Source organism: Trachurus trachurus, assembly GCF_905171665.1.
Source record: "Trachurus trachurus genome assembly, chromosome: 8".
Taxonomy (NCBI): Eukaryota; Metazoa; Chordata; class Actinopteri; order Carangiformes; family Carangidae; genus Trachurus; species Trachurus trachurus.
Window position 1 is genome coordinate 20,505,292 of NC_139905.1, and position 20,037 is coordinate 20,525,328.

Consider the following 20,037-nt stretch of genomic DNA (forward strand, 5'->3'; position numbering starts at 1 on the left):
CAGATCCATGAAGGATCAATAACACAGGAACCTCTTTCAGCTTTTTCCCCATGTACTCAAGGCCAGAACATGCAAATACAGTTGTTTTTTTGTTGCAGTCAATCAAAGTTATAGAAAAAAAAAGCCACAGCACCTGAAAAACAGCAATAAAAAAAACTAATAAAAGTAATCTGGGCGAAAGGGATTTGGAGTACGGTACTGTACATGAGCCTGTGGGAGTGTAGTCAGTTTTGAACATGAACATGTCCTTGGGATAGGAGATGACTCTGGCTACATCATGACTCTCCACATCCAATAATGCTGTGCCAGCAAAAGCCTCTGCTCTGTTTCAGCTGTCTCCCACAACAAAGTGCAGGGAAACCTCCAACGGCTCAATAAGCCCAATCAGGGATTCTGCGTTTATATCTTTGAGGCTGAATTCCATTAAGAGCAAAATAAAAATTGCATACAAAGTACAATTCATCACTTATTCAACATGAATATATTACGATTAAATTGTAGTTAGAGCAAACCATCTTGTATTTGGGATTTAAAACAATGTGTATATAAAATGAAGTCTGACAGTAACATTTTCAAAATGCTTTTATCACTAATTTCTCAGGCAGAGTTGAATAATAATCTCCCCATATCACACACACAGAGTCATAGGAGCCTACCAACAATCTGTTGTGTTATACTTTATAATACATGTAGAATATTAGATTAAAGTGTCATCATCACATCACCTCTAACCAAAGAAGACATCCTCAGTAGGCTTAAAACATCCGCTTTTATTCTGAGCAGCCTGAACAGGGTGAGTCATGAGCCTCATTTTCCCACATCACTTTGCCTTGTTATAAAATGTGAATAGATGTTAACTATTAAGACGCAACACCACCAACTTCTTCTGTCTTCCTCATTAAAAACAGCAGATGTGGTTGGCCAGTGGAGGAGCAACTGGGATATTTTTGCTAGAGAGTTGAACCACTTTCCGCTTTGTTTGCTTCAAGCGTTTCTGCAGAACTTGCAAGGCATGCTGGGTGGATAGAAGTGAAGCGCCTGGAGCTCAAAGCAACGCTCAACATGCTTCAAAAGATTCAAAGCAATTACAAAAGGTGCTTCAAACTGCTAAAAATGCACCCTGTGTAATCACAGCCATCAAAGTTTTTGTGAGAGTCAGGAGTAACATCACTGGTAAATAGGTATAAGCCAAAGGCCAAGTAAAATTGGAAAGGGAAGAATTTGACTATGCATGTTTCTGTAGAAATTTTCTGACACCTTTTAGTTTGTAAATTAAAGGGTAGCACAAACAAAGTCTGGTGGATATGTCATTAGCTTTGCAGGTGTTTAGCCATAATCCAAAGTATTGGACAAAGGAATATTTGACCTAATGGTTGTGCTAAATTAAAGTACAAAACTAACTCTGATTTGTGCAACAGGTTCTTAAGACAGATACTTACATTTTGTTGTGAAACTAGCAGTTAGGTTGTTTGTTTTATTTGTTTTATCCAATCATAAAACCACTGTGACAAGTTAACCACATCATTATTATACTCTAATAAGCAACAACAAAGATGGTCAAATATTGAGATTTTTAATCAAAATCTTGATCTTTTCCTTATCCTGACCAAAGTAGCTTTGGTATGTCAACCTAATGAAGACATGATTGTAGTAAACACAGCACTGATGGTACAGTGGTACAGTGGCATGGTTATCACGATAATGGAGCACATTACCTTGAGTTCACCTATATCTGGTTTACAGTAGGTGTGGCAAGCCAATCAGATTCATGTTGTGACATTTTAAAAGAACATGCCCACTTCCTGTTTCTTCAGTCATGAAGAAGATCCGTTGTAGATTGAAATGTTGACCTTTCATAAATCTTTTGGGAGCATTTACCAGTGTGCATACATTTTTTCCTCTTTCACCATGTTTATCATGATAACCATAACAAATAAGGTCTGTTATGTATGCTGCTGTAAATGAAGACTCTCCTAAGGATCAGGGTTTAAAAACTACCTATATGGTTGTTATAAAGAAACAACGTCATTGTTTAGGTTGGAGGACGTCAGTCAGGGGAACATGAATCTGTCAATCAATCCAATGGCTCTTGAGGCCTTACACTCAAAAACATAAATGTCAACCTCATTGATGTGCTTGAGGAAAAAGTGAAGGGGACCTTACTGTAGTAGGACTAATCCCATTGGAACCATGAATGCAGGGGCGTTGGCAGCCATTAAGGTCTCCTGGGGCAAAACTCAGTCTGAACTGACTCTGCTTATTCTTTAAACATCAAAGTGTACCGCCTATATGACATTTATACTGGTGCTATAGTGCCCCAGTAAAAAGGGGTCTGGTGACGCACCTGCATGAATGTCTGCACAATGTTGTTCAAATGCAATGAGTTGATGTTGAGGAACAGTATAGTTTCACAGCAGTCTACCCACCACAGTAGTTGTTGGGATATTTCAGAGTGAGGCAAAGTGATGGGTTAAGATGAGGATCAGATCAAATTTTATGAGCAATTAATCCAGAATGCTGCAGTTGTAGAGCTGCTTTGTCTTGCAGCTAAGGCAAGGCCTGACGCCAACTACAGATGTGGACTCATGAGAAATTGCCCGGTGGCTTGAAAAAGTCATTAATGGTAATTGTGAACAGGGGGCAGCGAGGAGTCATATTGGAAACACATCTTGTGATGTTAAGGCCACAGGCTTGAGTTACTGTGTGACGATATGGTTCAGTGGCTCAGTGACTAAAGGGGAAAAAGCTTTCAGGCAATCCCGAGTGAGGGCAAACTCTTCCACAATCTAATACAGACCGCAGTAATATCCCCCACATGCATAATGCAATAGCTAAATTTAATAACAATAGAAACAGAATGACAAGTAAAGATCCGGCTTCATAACAGTAACAGTCCACTATTATGAAAGCAAGTGAGGGTGGAATTATGAAGCCTCTCTCTCACACTTTGGTTGACTCTGACCCACCAGTCACCTTTGTCTGAATCACAGATTAACATCACTTAAAAACACAATAACAACACTATCCACACATCTAAAACTTAAACTCATATTCCATGGAGAGGTCTAATGTTCATCAAGAAAGCATAGCGCATAGGTAATAGCTGCCTGATAGTACCATTAGGAGTGAAATCACCATAAATGTGTGAAGCAGCAAGAACAATCTGTCTAATAGGGTGTTACTCTCACTATTAAATTCTGACAGATGGTGAGAGAAATGTGAGTGAGAAAACACTCGGTTAGCACAACTGAGACGACCGGAGAAAAACAGAACTAAATGCAAATGCATGGGTGGACGCCACTGACCTCGAAGTTGTCTTCCACAAATTACTGTCTAAATCATCTCATTTGCTGCCTGAGGCGATTACTGAATCCAATTTAACACGCTGAAAAAAAAACGGGAAAGATGAGACTTTCAGCAGCCAGAAAACCATTATACTGTATCCCCTGGACATTATGTTTGCATCTACCATATTAAATGTAAGAACACGGGTAAACAACTCTGTGGTACATGTTACTTTATCCTTACATGAAAACAACAGAAAAAAATACATGACTTTCAATGCAATACATGAATAAAGGCATTGAATATATTAAAGTGTTTATAAGATTATTGTATGGTGATAATATTATGTTGCGGATGTAGTAGATGATAAAATTAAACACATTTTATTCCTTTGCCTTTGTTATTTTAAAGCAGAAGTAAGTGGTCCGGTCGTTTTCGCTAATGCTGCATTCCAGGCAGGCTTTTGAAATCGTAAATTACAGCTTCAAGTCACAACTTACGACTTTGTAGCGTTCCAGGCAACCCACTCGTGTTTTTCCGACCTGTTTTACCGGTGAAAGTCACTATAACGGCCACTCGTAACTTCCAACCGGTGAACTCGTACCAGATCGAACTGGTACGACTTCACGGTCGGAAAAATACGAGTTTCCTTGAACGCACCATAACAGTCCTCGTCCCTACGTCGCCACATCCACGGCGTCCCTTGGCTGCACACACAGCCCTGCATGCCGTTCTCTCTCCTCATTGGATAAAAACTGTAGGATACGATAAATGTTTTCTCCTCGACTCAGAGCAGAGCAGAGTGACTGACAGACCCGTGTTTCAGACCAAACACTCTATGTAAGTGATTGCTGTCGGAAGATATAACTATTTAAGACTTATATTAACACAAATATATCACTTACTTCTGCTTTAATTGCAAATATTAAAATACATAAAGCTGAGTGGTGTCGCAATCCTTTTGACCATTAAGAGCACATTAAAAAACCACAGGGTCTTCCTGAGAAACAGCCTTCTCAGAGGGGGTTTTTCGGATCTGTATTAAAGGTCCCATATTTGACACTTTTTTGGTGTTTTGTTTGAAGCTATGAGATCAATGAGAAGATATTTGTGATTTTTATGAACCAGAAACCTTCCCAGTTACAGCTCCTCTCTCATATTTCTGTCTGAACCTCCTATAAGAACAGGGCGTTTTTGTTGGTCTCCTTTATATTAATAAGCCCCCCTTCTGATTGGCTGAACGTTTTGTGATGAGTGACTCATGACTGAATTACAGTATAATGCAGATCTTAACAGATAAAGTAGTAAAAGTAAATACTCGTGTGAACATTAGAGTAATGCCATGCAAGTACCCTTTTAACTGACTTGAAATTATATATTTTGTAAAAAATTATGTGTTTTTTTGCTTTATAAACAATGTGTGGCACAGACTGTGTAGCAAGTCTATAACCTTGTAGCTACAGTATGTAACCAGGGCTTTCCCGTTGTAGTTGTAACTTCTGGTTGAGTTTGTCTACTTGCTGTAATTCGCTTATGTCGGTAGTCAAATGCTTTTTTCTCAAAATCAATGCGACTGTGCACAAATACCAACTGCATGCACCAACATTTCAAGGCAATCGGTCTTTTGAGATATTTCAATAAAAATCAAATTATATTAACCCTACAGTACCGTGGAGGAAAAAAAAATCAATGTTGGTAGTATTTCACACAAAGTTTCATGGGAGTCCATGTGCCATGATCTCAAGTTGGTCTTCTTCTGATAGGTTGGTAAGCTTCAAAAGACAACTCTAAGAGGCCTGTGTGAGAACAGATAGGGGAACAGATAGGGAGAGAGAGAAATTATGAATATGAATGAATTTGAGAATGAGGTGCTGTCATTGTGATGTTGTGTATCTTGACTTAGATTTATTGAACCCAATGGATGAAGTTCAGTTTATGGTTGCCGAAAAATGAAGAGGATCATAGTATGGGCTAAACAAAAGGAAGGAGAGACTTAATCAACGACATGAGAAAACTGTCTCACAGGTGCTTCTTCTGGTGCTAAAGATGAGCTTGCATTTGATAATTAATTTTTCTCATAATCACGTCTCACATCTTTTACTGTACAGCTTTGCTTACAATAACACACAGCTCCGCTAACAATTACATACTCCCTGATAGGAAGTCACCAGCCCTGTTTTAGTCGCTTCTCTCGATGCCTAAAGGAGTAAGCACAAAAACAGAGGACTCAAAATCAAATAACCACTTTTAATGTCACCACATTTTTAAACTTTGCACGTTGCTCTAATTGCCCATTAACACGACAACGTGCGTTACTGTTACACAACTCTCTCTCCCCTGCACCGGGAGAACAAGAAGTCAAATCCATCTGGTACTTGACCCCCGAGGCGATTAAACAAACATGACCTCAATCTCTCTCCTGCCAGCTCCTTGGCATCTGCTGGCAAGCCACCTGTTTAGCTTATTGCTAATTTGACACTCTTTGGGGAGATGATGGATGTGTGTTTGAAAGCCAGCTGACAGGAGACTCTTCACCGTTTTCGCCGTGCGCTATTGCTATGCAAAACTCTCTCATGGCCTCTAGCTATATTCATCAAAATATTCACACTGAGCTCCATGTGAAGGCATTTCAGCACAGCTAGGGAACAGTAACAGTAGGGGTTTATTCTATGCTGGTGCCTATTGGGGAAACATACTGATATACTGTGCTCTATACGTATATCATTGCATGAGGGAAATAACAATCTGGCAACAACTTGGCATCTAAGTGAATTCATCAGGCTTCTGATCATGCGCTTTCGTCCTGCAGCAGAGTTCCCTTTGATCTTTACACCATCCCCACTCTTTTCTCTTTTCCCTCTCCTCCTTTTAGCCTCGTCTTTCCACAACCACCACTGAAGGTCATGGGTACAGATCCGATCTGATCACACTTTATATGTCAGGGAGCCTGTGAATTGTCATTATTCATGAATTCACAGCAGTGAGAATTGGGCCTCTGGGCTCCACATGCATCAGGAAGAGAGGACAGGGAAGTTCCCAGAGGAGCTGAGTTCAAAGCCATCAGCTGCCCCGACCGAGACCACAACGGAGAGATTTCAGAGCTGCTTTCCAGTCTGCATGTGTGCATACGTACCGAGTGTCAGTAAAGTTTCATGAGGATAAAGGTATGAAAGGGGGCAAGAACCCATCATGGTTAAATTTGTTTTGAAATCCTTTGTGAGTTTTGATCCTACTGTTAAACATGCTGCTTTTTCTACTGCTGTACAATACGTCCTCGAAAAACCTTCTTGCAGGAACATTTCTGGATGACTTACAATTTTCCAGACGGAATAGAGAGGAGGAGTTAATTGAACGTTACAAGAGCAAGTTCTCCAAACTAAATGTCATAGCCTATACCACAACAACCCATCTGAGCACTTTTAGGTTTTATGTGAAGATCACTACCATGGCTGAAAGTTAGACGTGCAGTATCTAACCAGCAACAGCAGAATAAGTACAAAGCTCGTGTTTCTTCAGATGAAAAGATAAATTGTAGGACAATATATTCATTGTCATTTAATCCTTTGGCAATAAATTTGATGCATGGCATTTCAGGAGGAAACAAACAAACAAAACATTTAAATTTCTAACAGACAGAACTGTTTTCACATTGCTTGTTTTGTTCAAGAAAAAAAGTCCCTAGAGTCCAGGCAGGAAGACAGCTGTCAGGGAGACTTATCTTATCACCACACCACCTCTCAAGTTATTTCACCAGACTGTGCAAATATTTACACTACCTAAATTGTCTTACTTTGCCATATGCTGCTCACATCCTCGCCCCTCCACCACCTCATAGCCACGCGTGTCTAAGGCCCTACGGCCCCCTCAGATCGGCTGCTGCTCAAAGGGCTCATCACTGCACATCCATCAATGCCAGAGACTTTATTAAATCCAATTCCTGTATTCCTGTTCACTTTCTTCTGTCCTTATTAAACTCAGTTGACTATCATATACGTCAAAATAAAGCCTCAGAGTTAAGAAGGTGGAAACAGGGAATTGATTTGACATTTGTGTTTGAAAAAAAAACTAGAACGATCAATTTGCTATGAAAATGGTCGGCGATTTCGTTATCTGCTGAGAAATCAAATAATCAAGCAGTCATTGTAGCTCTCAGTAAAGAGTGAGGACCAATTAGAAGACCTGAACATCTCCATCTCCTTTGGAGGCAGTTCATCCAGTTTCTGCTGTCTCACTCTGAATATTGAACTGAACTTTGAAGACATCCCAGATTCACACAACACACACATGCATGTTATCTATTCATACATTCAGTGTCTTCAGCTGATGCAGAGAGTTGGTGACGGAGAGGCACCGACAGGTCAGTGAATGGCAGGTGCTGGTGTAGTGTCATCACTCAGACCTTACAGTAACTGCCTCTTTTAACGACCGTGCACCGGTTCAGATTGTGGCCTTTTGTCCTGCCTCTCTGCTGGCCGTGATGTGATACATCCTCTACCTCTTTAATTGGAGACTATGCGGAAAATAACGAGCTACCTGGTCGAGTGCCCTATCAGCACTTCTCTCAGAAGGTTTGACATTTACTGCGCTCCCTCTATGTGGAGGTAAGTGTGCTCTCTCTGTCTTCCTCTGTAGGCTCAGCAGGTTTACTGCACGGCCGGAGCTCAGGGTGGTCTGTACTCTAGCAGACACACAAACACACACACATGCTGCAACTGAAAACATCCCACCTGTCCTGGTCTACTTTAGCCAGTAATGTGGGAGGTGAAAATGAGAGAACGAGACAGAAAAAGAAGGTGAAAGTGAGTACAGGGTGGGGCGTGAGGGGGTCAGCTTGCAGGACAGATGGTGATGAGCAGGGAGGGGATTTGAGCTGCAGGTTGAATGCAGCACAGCAGGGAAAAATGGAAAAAATTCAGGTTAATCCCACTGGTAGTGTCATCTAAGCCCGTGGACCCACCATAAATATATTCAATTATATATCATTCTATTAAAAAAGAAACACCATTTTAAAATGCTAGATATGATTCTGGAAAAAAAAAAAAAAATGTTACCTGAAGTCGATTTCTGATGTTCAGTCAGAGGATGATGACATTCTGTGAAATGTTACTATTCATAAGTAAAAAGGCAAAAGAGCTCAGCTTCAATAATATTCAACGCTGGAATTCACATTTATGCCAGCAAAAGTCAGACGACGTGATGTGTTTTTAAACAGCGGACACCGGATTCGAGAGGGAAACCTTTTATATGTGTAAGGAAGCGGCTGAAGTTATGGGGAAAGTGTACTACAATACATTTGGTCCATGGAGCGGGCTCACTTGAAACACAATCAGTATTAGTTTTTAACTGTCCGGACACCACAAAGTAAACTAAAATAGTTAACCTTACACCTCCTAGCCTGTTGTAGGAACAGCCTCAATGAACCAACACGGCTGCACCTTCCTATGGCCTACAATAGGTTGTGGCATTTGGGGAATTGCTGCTGTATTAAAGAGATATAAAACTGGATTTTGCCTCATTGTGGGGCAGAAAATCCTCAACACAACAGTGTTGCCAATTTTTGGAGTTTGTCCTTGACCAACTGAAGACAAGACAGTGAGCAGTAAACTCAACCTGCAGCATCCACATAGTAGCACGTGAAATTGCATCTGCAGCACGTTTGTCTGCTGGTTTTTTAATCTCTCTACTCCTCCTGTGGGCTTCAAATCAGCCCCTCAGAGAGTGTCAAGGCTCACTTTAATCACATGTACAAACCAATAGATGAGGGAATGAATTCCTGTGTGTTGAGCTTCAATCTGAGCCACGCGGCGGAAACAGCCACATTTAATGCTGATGTGTATTTACTGTACACAGAGCAGATATGTTGCATCTGATGTACTGTACACTAGGCTACACTCTGTCTTTGGAGGCAGTAATTCACTCTCAGTCTGGAGTAGAGAGGATTGCTCTGTCCACCTGTGTCTCCTTTCCCCCCAGATGTCATGATGGAAAGTCACAGCTGCATGACGCAAATGCTCCTCCCCCTCCATCGCCACCCTGATTTGTTCTTTTTCAATCCCTGTCTCTTTCTCTCAATGGATTACAGATCGTCGACCTCCTGCTCACGTGCCGCGAGCACAAGGTCTTAATCCCTCTTGGTTTTTTTATTCAGTTGCCCGTGTGCTGCAGAGGATTTCTGATTACTGTGAGAGATTCTCTCCTTTCAGTCTAGTCAAAGGAATCACAACTAAAGTCATGACTAAAATATCCAGTAAAAGACCCTTTCAAATGATAATTATAGCCAAAATCCTTTTCAGAGGATAATAATAATAATGGGATAAAACACACACCAAAATACACAGCTAAAAAGTATTACAGTTTATAATGTCCTAGGAACTAACTGAGATTTAAATTGATAGGCTGCTCCCCACATCAATTCATTCCTAATTTCATTTCTATCTCAACTGAGAGAGTGAGTTTCTATCAAAAATGCCAAAATGAAAAATATATCAACAAGGAAGGATTTTTTTTCAGATGATTAATAATCAAGTCTTGTAACTTTTATTTATATAGCATCAAATCATAACAGAAGTTATTTCATTGCTTTTCATTTAGAGTAATTCTAGACGGCTTGCCTGATAATATTGTTTACGCGGATCCACATTCCCCCAAGAGCAAGAACTTGGCGACAGCGGCAATGAAAAACTTTTTTTAACAGGAAGAAACTTTGAACAGAAGGAGGCTCCGGGCGTCCGTCTGACTCGACCAGGTGGGCTGAGACAGAGAGAGAGAGGGTGAGAGGAGACCTGCAGATAGCAACAGGATGAGAGAGGAGCAACATGGGAAAGGACTAACCTACAAGAGAGTGAATACGATGAGATAGCAACATGTATTACTGGGATGTGAATATACAGTATACATTGTCTGAGTCATCCTCAACCATAAGCTTTATCAGAAAGGAAAGTGTACGTGTACTCTTGAATGTGGAGAAGGTGTTGGTTTCCTTGAATCAATGTGGTTCCACAGAAAAGAAGCCTGAGCACTGATCAGGATGAAAAGATAAAAGCCTGGGACTGTCAGGGGCCTTGAAAAATGTTTGATTTTTGCTTTTAACGTCAAAATTAGTAACCCACTTTACTCTGATGTGATACATTTCCATCCTTGGTGGAAAGCGTGTCTGGAAATGAACAAATCATAAACTCATTACAACATGCTGAACAGCCTCTGAACTTTTTAAATGGTTATTTTACAAATATGTTAAAGGACAAAGCCGTACTGTAGTCATTTCAATTAATTAACATGAAGATTTCTTGCAAGAACTGTTATTTAAACTGGGGCAAAGACCTAAAGCCTAAGATGCAACCAAATCCAAAAATTTGAGTTTAAAATGAACTCTGCTCCTCTGGGTCAGAGCAAGCAGGCAGCACACAAACACTGACACAGAGACAGAAGATGGTACACACACACACACACACGCTCCTCAGGCGAGAGGAGATAAATGACAAACCCTCCACATCTCAGAGCACAGATCCTGCCACCACTGGGATTATCATCTTGAATGATATTTGATGAGATCTAAACCTGCTGAAGCAGAGAGCCACGCAGCGGTGCCACCAGACCTGAGCAGCTCCTCTGCTCTGTGTGACAGGCGTCATGTGTGATTTATGACTTGGTCATGAGAGAACACAGTGGTCAGTTTGATGAAGGTTACAGCTTAGAATCAGATGTGACTGTGACCCCTCTTGACATGGAAAGACAAAGGATTTAGATACTGAATCCAGTGTCATCAAATCTTATTCCGTTACAGCTGCAAGAAATCAGTCAGTTGTCAGTTTTTACTCTGAATGTTCAAAAAATGACAAGACCTCATCCAGGTGAAATCTAAAATAAAGAAATGACTAATACTAAAAAGAAAAAGAAAACAAATCAACAATGATAATGAAAAAGGTGTGTCTCCTGTGTGCATCACAGCACATAATTTCATTTCTCCCTCCTGTTTATTGCTTATTTGCGCATCAGGCCAACCTGGACATATTTTAATGTTGGCTAAACTAATGCAGATCAAAATCTCCTTCTTTCAAGACTCGTCTCTCTTCAAGAGAAGCAGGCTCCACAACTCAGCATCATATGCAGTGACACTATGAAATATTATTCAGGTACAAACACTGTCATTGGAAATATATACAGACTGACTATAAGCTCTGACAGAAGCAGTGTGAAAAACATTCAGCTGCAGCTTGTGATGTTTTGTTATGTGAGAAGCTCCACGACACAACCAGGGGTTTCAACAAATCCACCAGCACCACCTGTACGTGGTGGCACTGGTCCAGCCGATCTTTCATTCATAACACATGAATAATTGAAGATGATAAACTTTATATTTTTGAACCATGGCCTTCAGCATTTGGATCAAGAAGCTCATAAAAAAGCAAGATGCGTTCTATAAAGTAGTCTACAGCAGTGAAAATGTGTCAGATACACTGGCTATTTAATCAATATTTGAGTAACATAAATGTTTAAGTATAAGTATTGGATCAGACTCAGACTGAACTTGGATTGGATTGATCTGGATGAAGTTCAGCTTTTTTTTTTTTTTTTTTTTTTTTCACAAATCAGGTCTTTAGAAAATGAAGATCAGTAAAAATCAAACCAAATCTTAAGAGCAGTGTTAATAGATGTTGGGGCCACTTCAACAGAACAAATAGATCACATAACAAAGACAATTTGCTACGGTGAACGTGTTGACCAACAGCTGCCTGTTTACACATCTGGCAGATAAGTTACTCAGCACTGAGCAGTGAGTGTGAAGAGATCTTAGCAGATATGTTTCACTGAAACCTGCTGCTGGCTGGTGATGACAGTGGTGGGAGTGAACCAAAACAGAAAAAATGATGCAAAACCAAGAAAAATTGCTGAAAGATGCTCATCAAACAGTGTGTATAGCACCGTATTATCTCCATACAGTAGTGTTGTACAATAGTTTGGCAGTGTGTAGACTGTTTTCAGAATTAGTATTCTTAGATTTCAATGTTATAAAATCAGCTTTGCCATCATGTTCATGTTATTAAAGCAAATTTGATTTTAAATCTGTGTTTCATCAGTCTGAGCGAGTGCACACTATACATGTTCTCAGTCTGTGCTGGATTCAGATGTGCATCATTTATACATTAGAAATAAACAACAACATGGTTGTAATGTTTTATGCTTTACTCTGAGGACAGTCTCCTCCTTCTAAGCCTCCGGGCGCTTCAGGCTTTACTGCGGTTCATCTCCACGGACTGCATCTCACTACTCGGTCAAGCCCTTTGTCCCCTGAAGGCATGTGGACCAAATGAGTGGACAGCTGCCCGCGCCAACACTCGGTACACTGAGCTGGAGCCTGGCTAAATAACCAAACAATCTCACTCCTCTGAGTGATTGATCCCTTCCCCCCTCTGGAAATAAAGTGTCAGGGCTGTCTCTCAACTGACTCGACTTCCCAGTATCAGTGGCTGCTCTCGGGGATCACACACTGCAGGTGCTATGTGGTGCACGCAGCAAAACTGAGATAGATGGATGGCATTGATGTTGAGGCTGAGGACTCAGCATTGTCACAGGATTTACTTTAGAAAGCCTTTAGAAAGCAGTTTGATGCTGCAGAGTCCAAAATCAATGTCACTTTTATAGACTTATAGACAAAAAAGAAGAAGAAAAAAAACACCCCAGCAAATATCCACATTTACTTCTCAGCTGAAGGTGATTCATCATACATAATCTCCTTGACGTCAGACATGTGTGAGGTGGGATTGTGTAGCAGGGCGCAGGCTACAGGTTGACTGGAGGTGCAGCATCCTTCATAGTGACAGTACAGATCAAGTTACTACCCACTACTGCACCGTCAGCACTGGTAACTCTGGGCTACGAGCCTGCCAATAGGCAATTAATCTTTCCTTAATGAACCATATCAATAATGTAAATTGCTAGACAACAATGTGTACTGTATGGTCTTTTTGCAGATCTTTACAATTCTGCTCCAATCTTGTACTGTAACGCAGCCGTTATCAGTTTAGAGGAATTCAAAATCACCACACAGTGTCAAAAACTTTAACCTTCAACTCTGTGTGTGTGCATGTCGTGCATGAGCATAGAGTACTCGCTGCATATTTTTTTAATGTCAGTCAAAAGTCACCACAGCTGCAGCGTCCTCATTTCTGCTGATCCCATAATCTCCCAAATATCAGCATGACAGTGGGAACATGAACTCGCTGTGTTTTGGCACCGGAGCTGAATGAGGCATCGGGTCGTGATAGGGCCAAACACAGGCTCATTTAAAAAAAGAGAGGAAAAAAAAAAGCACTATAATTTAAGCTGTCGCTGCTGCTGCTGCCACACTCACTTGGGCTGGAATCAGACCAATATCAGAGACCAAATAATTCATCAGACTGCACAGTATCTGGGTCAGACTACCTGCATGCCCAGCCAAGAGAAAATTCTCCACTGTGAAATTCACAATAAATGCAATGCAATTGGAAAAGCATTTAGTTTTGGGAAACCAAACATGCCACTGAAGAAGGGTGCTCTCCAAATCACTGAACTGCAAAGTCTAGGCATCCCATTTTGTATTGTACTATCGTTTTGCTCTCAGTGTATATATGTGTACATGGGCCTCTTGTGTTTCTAAGTAATGGTGGAGATCTTGTTAGTGGGGTGTTGGGTGATGCTGTAGATCCCATGTTTGCCCACCTCATCATTCCCTCTCTATCAGGGGACACATATTTCATGACCAAGAGCTTTGTGATTGTTCCGGTACCTTTACCACAGCCGGCAGTCTATAATTCAGACCTTAGCCCCCCCCTCGCCCACCTCCCACCCTCCACTGCTGTCTTGTATGTGGGAGCAGCACTCGTAAAACATCGGTGAGTGGTGGTACGGCTGAGAGGTGTGGCAGGCCATAAAAGTCTGGGGCCAGCTGATGATAATGTGCTCACCAACGCACCGGGTCCTATCAGGCTTGTTTTATGACCCATCATGTGCAGCACACACACACACAAACACACACACACACACACACATGAAGAAACACTTGTGTGTGCACAGGCTTAGATGCTCACAGGTGCAACAGCAATGCAGAGCCCACTAAACATAGACATTCTTCAGATTGCAAATGGTAAATTGTAAAAAAAAAAAAGGCGCTCAAAGGTAAAAAAAAAAAAAAATAAAAAATAAAAACAAATACACACACACACTTGTGCGCACACACTTTTACTGCAGGAAACGTTATGGATCAATGGCTGCTGACAGGCTGTGCATCACGCATTTACGGACACCTAAACTCTCCTACAAGCAACATGCCCACCAACACATTCGCTACCCAAACACAGTGTTAATGCTTTGTGCAAATTATTTACAGCAGGTAAACGTCCAATAATCTGGAGGAAGCAGGACTGAGAAGAGGACCAAAGCACAATAAAGGAATTTTATGCTAAACTCTAAACCTTTATGCCACCGTCCGTCTGAGCAACAGTGTGAGTATCTCCAGCATCAGGGGTTTCATTAAAGGCTGCAAGAGAGATGTCATATTCAAAAGGAAACACTGAGGTGGAAAGAAAAGTTGGCAAAGTTACAGCCGGGTTCTTCATTTAAGTTAAAGTAATAAAATCCAATGGACACAGAAAATAAAATCATTAAAAAGACATTGTGGAGGGAAATGAGTAGAAATGCAAATTCAGCAGAGGATAACAAATTCCTTAAAAAGAAAGAAAGAAAGAAAAAAACACAAATACCGCCCTGAAAAATAAGTGATAAGGATACACAGCTACACAGCATCTAATCACATGAATGTTGCCTCTTGCTGTTCAAATTAGTGATCACATGAGAATTGATTGACCACTTTCTCCACTGGAGACGGCGCATTACAGCACCGTCCTACTGTATCAGCTCATTATCCACTGCAGAGATGTGGCATTGACGTGTGTTGCACATGATGGTCACACGCCCGCATTTGCATGTGCGATATACATGTGACTGGTTGATGGATCACCCCAACGGTGGACCCCGCCCGTAATTAGGACCCAAATGGCTTTACAGTTACTAATTATTGATGCAGCCGATATGTGACAGCTGCTAATAAATACCCATGCACGCTGGATCGTACAGATAGGGACTATATTAATGATCCGCTGGAAGCCTACAGGGGGGAAAAGGTGAGGAAGGGAGTGAGAGGAAGGAAGGGAGAGTATAGCCGAAGAATGTATGGACATATAGGAAAGGCTGGTGAGATGACAGTGAGAAATTGTTTTAATAATACGGGCGAGTATCAGGTGTGGAGGCTGGAAGTAGAATGATATTTATGCTAGGCATCCTCATACGGTAAGTCTTATAGAATATTAAGATGAAAGTGTAATCATTTGCTTTTTTAATCTAACTTTTTTTACTGCACTAAACCTCCACAGAGATCATTATGATTCCCCAAATTACTATGATGATCAGTCAGGTGAGAAAAAAAAAATTCAACAAGGTATCAGTCCCCTGGTCCTGAGGTCCTGTTTTACCCAGATATCTGCTGGTATAGACACACATCTTTAAAGGGATAGTTCACCCAAAATTCAAATTTCACTCATTATCTACTCACCCTCATGTCGACTAAGGGCTGGGAGAAGTTTCAGAGTCCTCCGTGCCTTCTCTGAGTTACAGCGGGGCTCCGTGCAGCACTGCATGTCCATAGGACGGTTGCGAACGGGGCTCACTTTTCTTCGTCCAAAAAGACACACCGAAAAACATCCAAATACCTCTGTGTCTGTGCAAATCTCGCGCTGAACTGAGACACTGGCAGCTTCCGCTACAAACAGGCTTAAAGGTACAGTATGTAAGAAATCTAAAGCAACTGGCCGTAAAATCCTCCTAATATGTCACAGAGACTCAGGAATAATGTTCATATAACATGATGAACTCACCAACAACAATAGTACAGCCAGAGTATTCGCATTAAAAATCTTTTTTTGCAGACTGCAAATCATGTTTATGTTTTGAATTTACGAGTTTACATGTTGCGCCACCTAGCCCTCTCTCCCAGTCACGGCGGCGTCAGTGGCGTTTCAGCCTCTGGTCTGGTCCACTGAGCTGCTGCTACGGCTGGGAGAAAAAATGAGATCGTTGTGTTTTGAATTTGACTGCAGTAACCGTATTTGGCCACATTCTTACATATTGCACCTTTAAAATATAGACTTATTTAATTTTTTTCAGAACAATTTCTTATGTTGGGGCTTCAATACAAGAGGGACATTACAGACAAGCTGTGTGGAGGTATTTGGATGTTTTTTGGTGTGTCTTTTTGGACGAAGAAAAGTGAGCCCTGTTCGCTACCGTCATGGACATGCAGTGCTGCACGGAGCCCCGCTGTAACTTTTGAAATTTGAATTTTGGGTGAACAATCCCTTTAATATGAGCTTGAAACAGGGACAACAACTGGTGCTAGAGGACATCCTATCCAGACACCCGGCCTGGTCCCATTGACTGGTTGTATCAGAGGGAGTTCTGGTCCATCTTGGACCACAGGTGAAATTGCATCTCGTCCTCCTTCAGGTTACTTACCAGGCTAAAGTGAGAGTGGATGATTCTGCCTCTTTCATCTCCCCCCAGTGAGCCTATACTCTATTCTAGATGGTAGCGTGGAACCCAAGTTTTTCAATTTCAATACCGTCCGTCCAACCACTTCTATCGGAGGCTGCTCTGGATTTGCATCAGCAGGTCTACCGTCTCCTCAGTCTCCATCAGAAAGGCTCCGGTAGGTTCAGCCGGGCTGATGTGGTGGATATTAACACAGAAGCACCGCAGGGGACTCTCGTATCTCCATTTCTATTCACGCGGTACACCTCGGATTTACAGCACCACTCTGAATCACACTGCTGTAGAGTTTCTCGAATGACTCTGGTGCATTAGAAATGGGCAGGAGGATGAGAACCATGACAAGAGCTATTATTGTGATGGGGAGGGAGGTTGGGTACGTACAATGCCACATGCAACTTGATGCTCCATGTAGGAATGGGATAAAACGACTTTCTAAGGAAACTTGGATTCACAGATGCTGGAGATCCTCTACAACATTTGTGCCAGAAATGACAACAGGATCAATAAACTCATCCACAAGGCCAGGACCGTCATTAGTCAGAACTATTTCAAAGATGTTTCAGTCGGTGAGGAACCTGAGGTCACTGAACAGACTGCTCTCCATCATGGACAAGCCCACATGTCCCATCATGTCCACGACCCACTGCAGAGACAGCCGCGCTTATTCTGTAACAGACTCATTCAGCTCTGCTGTCAGGAAGAGCGATTCAGGAAATCATTCACACTGCTCACCCTTACACCGTACAACAGCTCACCCCTGTGTGACAGGTGCGCACACTGCTGCACAGTGCACACTGTCTATGTTAGACTTTGACTGTATTCATTATGCATTACACTTTGCAAAATACGTATTCTCTTTAACAGTACACAGCATTTCCGATTAAAGCGGTTTCTGATGTAAACCGTGCTGCTTAATATTTATATTCAATATCTAGATATGCAGGTCTGCAGTTTTCAACAGTTTCTCTCACAGGCTTAATACCAGGGGGCATTAACAACTAATTTATTCTTTGTGACTAAAGATATGTGCTTATGGTGACACTTTTTTTGATTAAAGCGCTTTAATTGCAATGTAATTTTGTTGAATATGTCAGATTCACTGTTTGTTTTTAATGTCAGCTTTTTAGGAAATCATTATTTGTATCTCTTAACAGGACATAAATACCAGTAAATAGATTTCATTTACTGTTTTATCTCCTTACAATGAATTAATTGGTTCAGGTAAATAAAAAAAATCTTGTATCATTTAATCTTTTTTAACTTTAAGGAGGCAGCTGATGAAAGAATTCAAGGCTGTTTTATTTATCATGCAGCACTAATGGCCTGCACTCAGTGACTGTGTGACATAAAAGAAGGAGGAGGGCGGCAACTTGGGATTGTAGTGCACAGAAAGGAAAAGAAAAAAGCTAGATGTGATGAAGCTGAATAATTAATCGTGACAATAACTAAAGCCGCCCTGATGTATTAGTGAAAAGCAACAGCACCACTGTTTTCCTCTGAACTGTATTCATCACAGTCTCCTTGTTTTTATTGTCTGTTCTGCTTCACATCTTTCGCAGTTTTTTTTTTTTTCTGACTGGCCAGCTTCTCCATCATTAACAAAATTCATTACATCACAAACCCCAGAGAAGTGAAGCCTCATCGATGCATTATTTTCTGATTATAGATGAACGTAAAATGCAATGGCAGAGGCGCTGAAAATGAAATCACAGAAAGCAGAAGTAGCTGTTTTCAAAGTGTGACATTTTATTTATACCATTTCATGACACCGTGGACCTCGCCTTTATATCCCTCAAACACCTCATATTCTGTTTCGAGTCACTGCAGACTTCAGCTATGTTTACTGACTTAAGGGGCCAAGACTGTGTCAGGAGGCGATTCGTTCAAAAATCACAGAGCCAGGAGAAGACTGGTACGGTCATCCTGTGGTCGGGGAGGTGGTTTGACTGAGCTGCAGCATTTATGACCGTGAGTTAGGCCACTCTGATGTGTGGTGTGTGGTTTTCCACTGCACTGCACAGCACAGTGTGTTGGAGTTGTTGTTTTCCTTGATCACATGTTGTATATGTGCTGTTACACGCTCAGTTGTCTTAGTTGTGTTGGTTGCTTTAGTTGGTTTTTAGCTCGTTTTATTAGTTACTTTATATTTAACACTGGGAATATACTGGACGACGCCAGGGGTAGGACTGGGGGGGGAAAAAAAATCAGCCCTGGCATTTTTTGGCCTACAGCAGACTGTCTCACAGCACAACAATTGGTTTCAGCCTGTTGTTTATCCATGTCGTCACCTGAGACCTGGCTCGCTAAGAAGCCTTTGCTGTGACACTGCCATTAGTCCAGCCCATCCACTAACTGTGTGACCGACAGACCCTGACTGAATGACAACTAACCAATGGGCTGTGTCTGTCAATGGGCTGTGCTGATTGACCAGTAAGCCACATAACTGACTGGCCAGTTCTGTTGGGAGGAAAAATAAAAATCACCTGCTGACCAGCCCACAGTAGGCATCGGACCACCAGGGGCAGTGCCCAGTATGCCAGATGGCCACTCCACCCCTGGACGCCTCTGAACCACATGTTCACAGCACCTGCATCTCTGCTGCATGTCTGCTGCTGCAGCTCTGACTCTCTCCATGAGAGTGTACTTACAATAACTTCTTCAACATAAAGACATCTTGTATGCAAGTGGAACACTTTTAACGTAAAGCAGACACGTTCAGTTTGCATCAGCAGTAACTTGCTTTCAACTTAAAATAACCAACATGAAGAATTTTAACTCGAAAACGCTGAGACAAAGAAATTACTGAAGCACTGAGAACTGAACAAAGACAGACTTTCTTTTAAGAGTTCAGCACCGACACACACACACACACACACACACACACACACACACACACACACACACACACACACACAGGCTCAGCCGCCAAACACACAACCAAGGTGAGCAGACCATCATATGTTAGCCATGTTCCAGCAGGAACGGCCTCGTTGCTGCCATCGCCTGCTGAGCCAAACCCACACTCTCTGATACACTGGGCTCTCCTGAGTCCACATTTGCCAAGCACTGACGAGTCAGCATAACCTCCACAGCCAATGTGTAGCCCTGGAGCAGAATAACTATACAGTAAAAGCCCTGCTACTCCGATCAGGTCCAGAAATAGTAATCAAA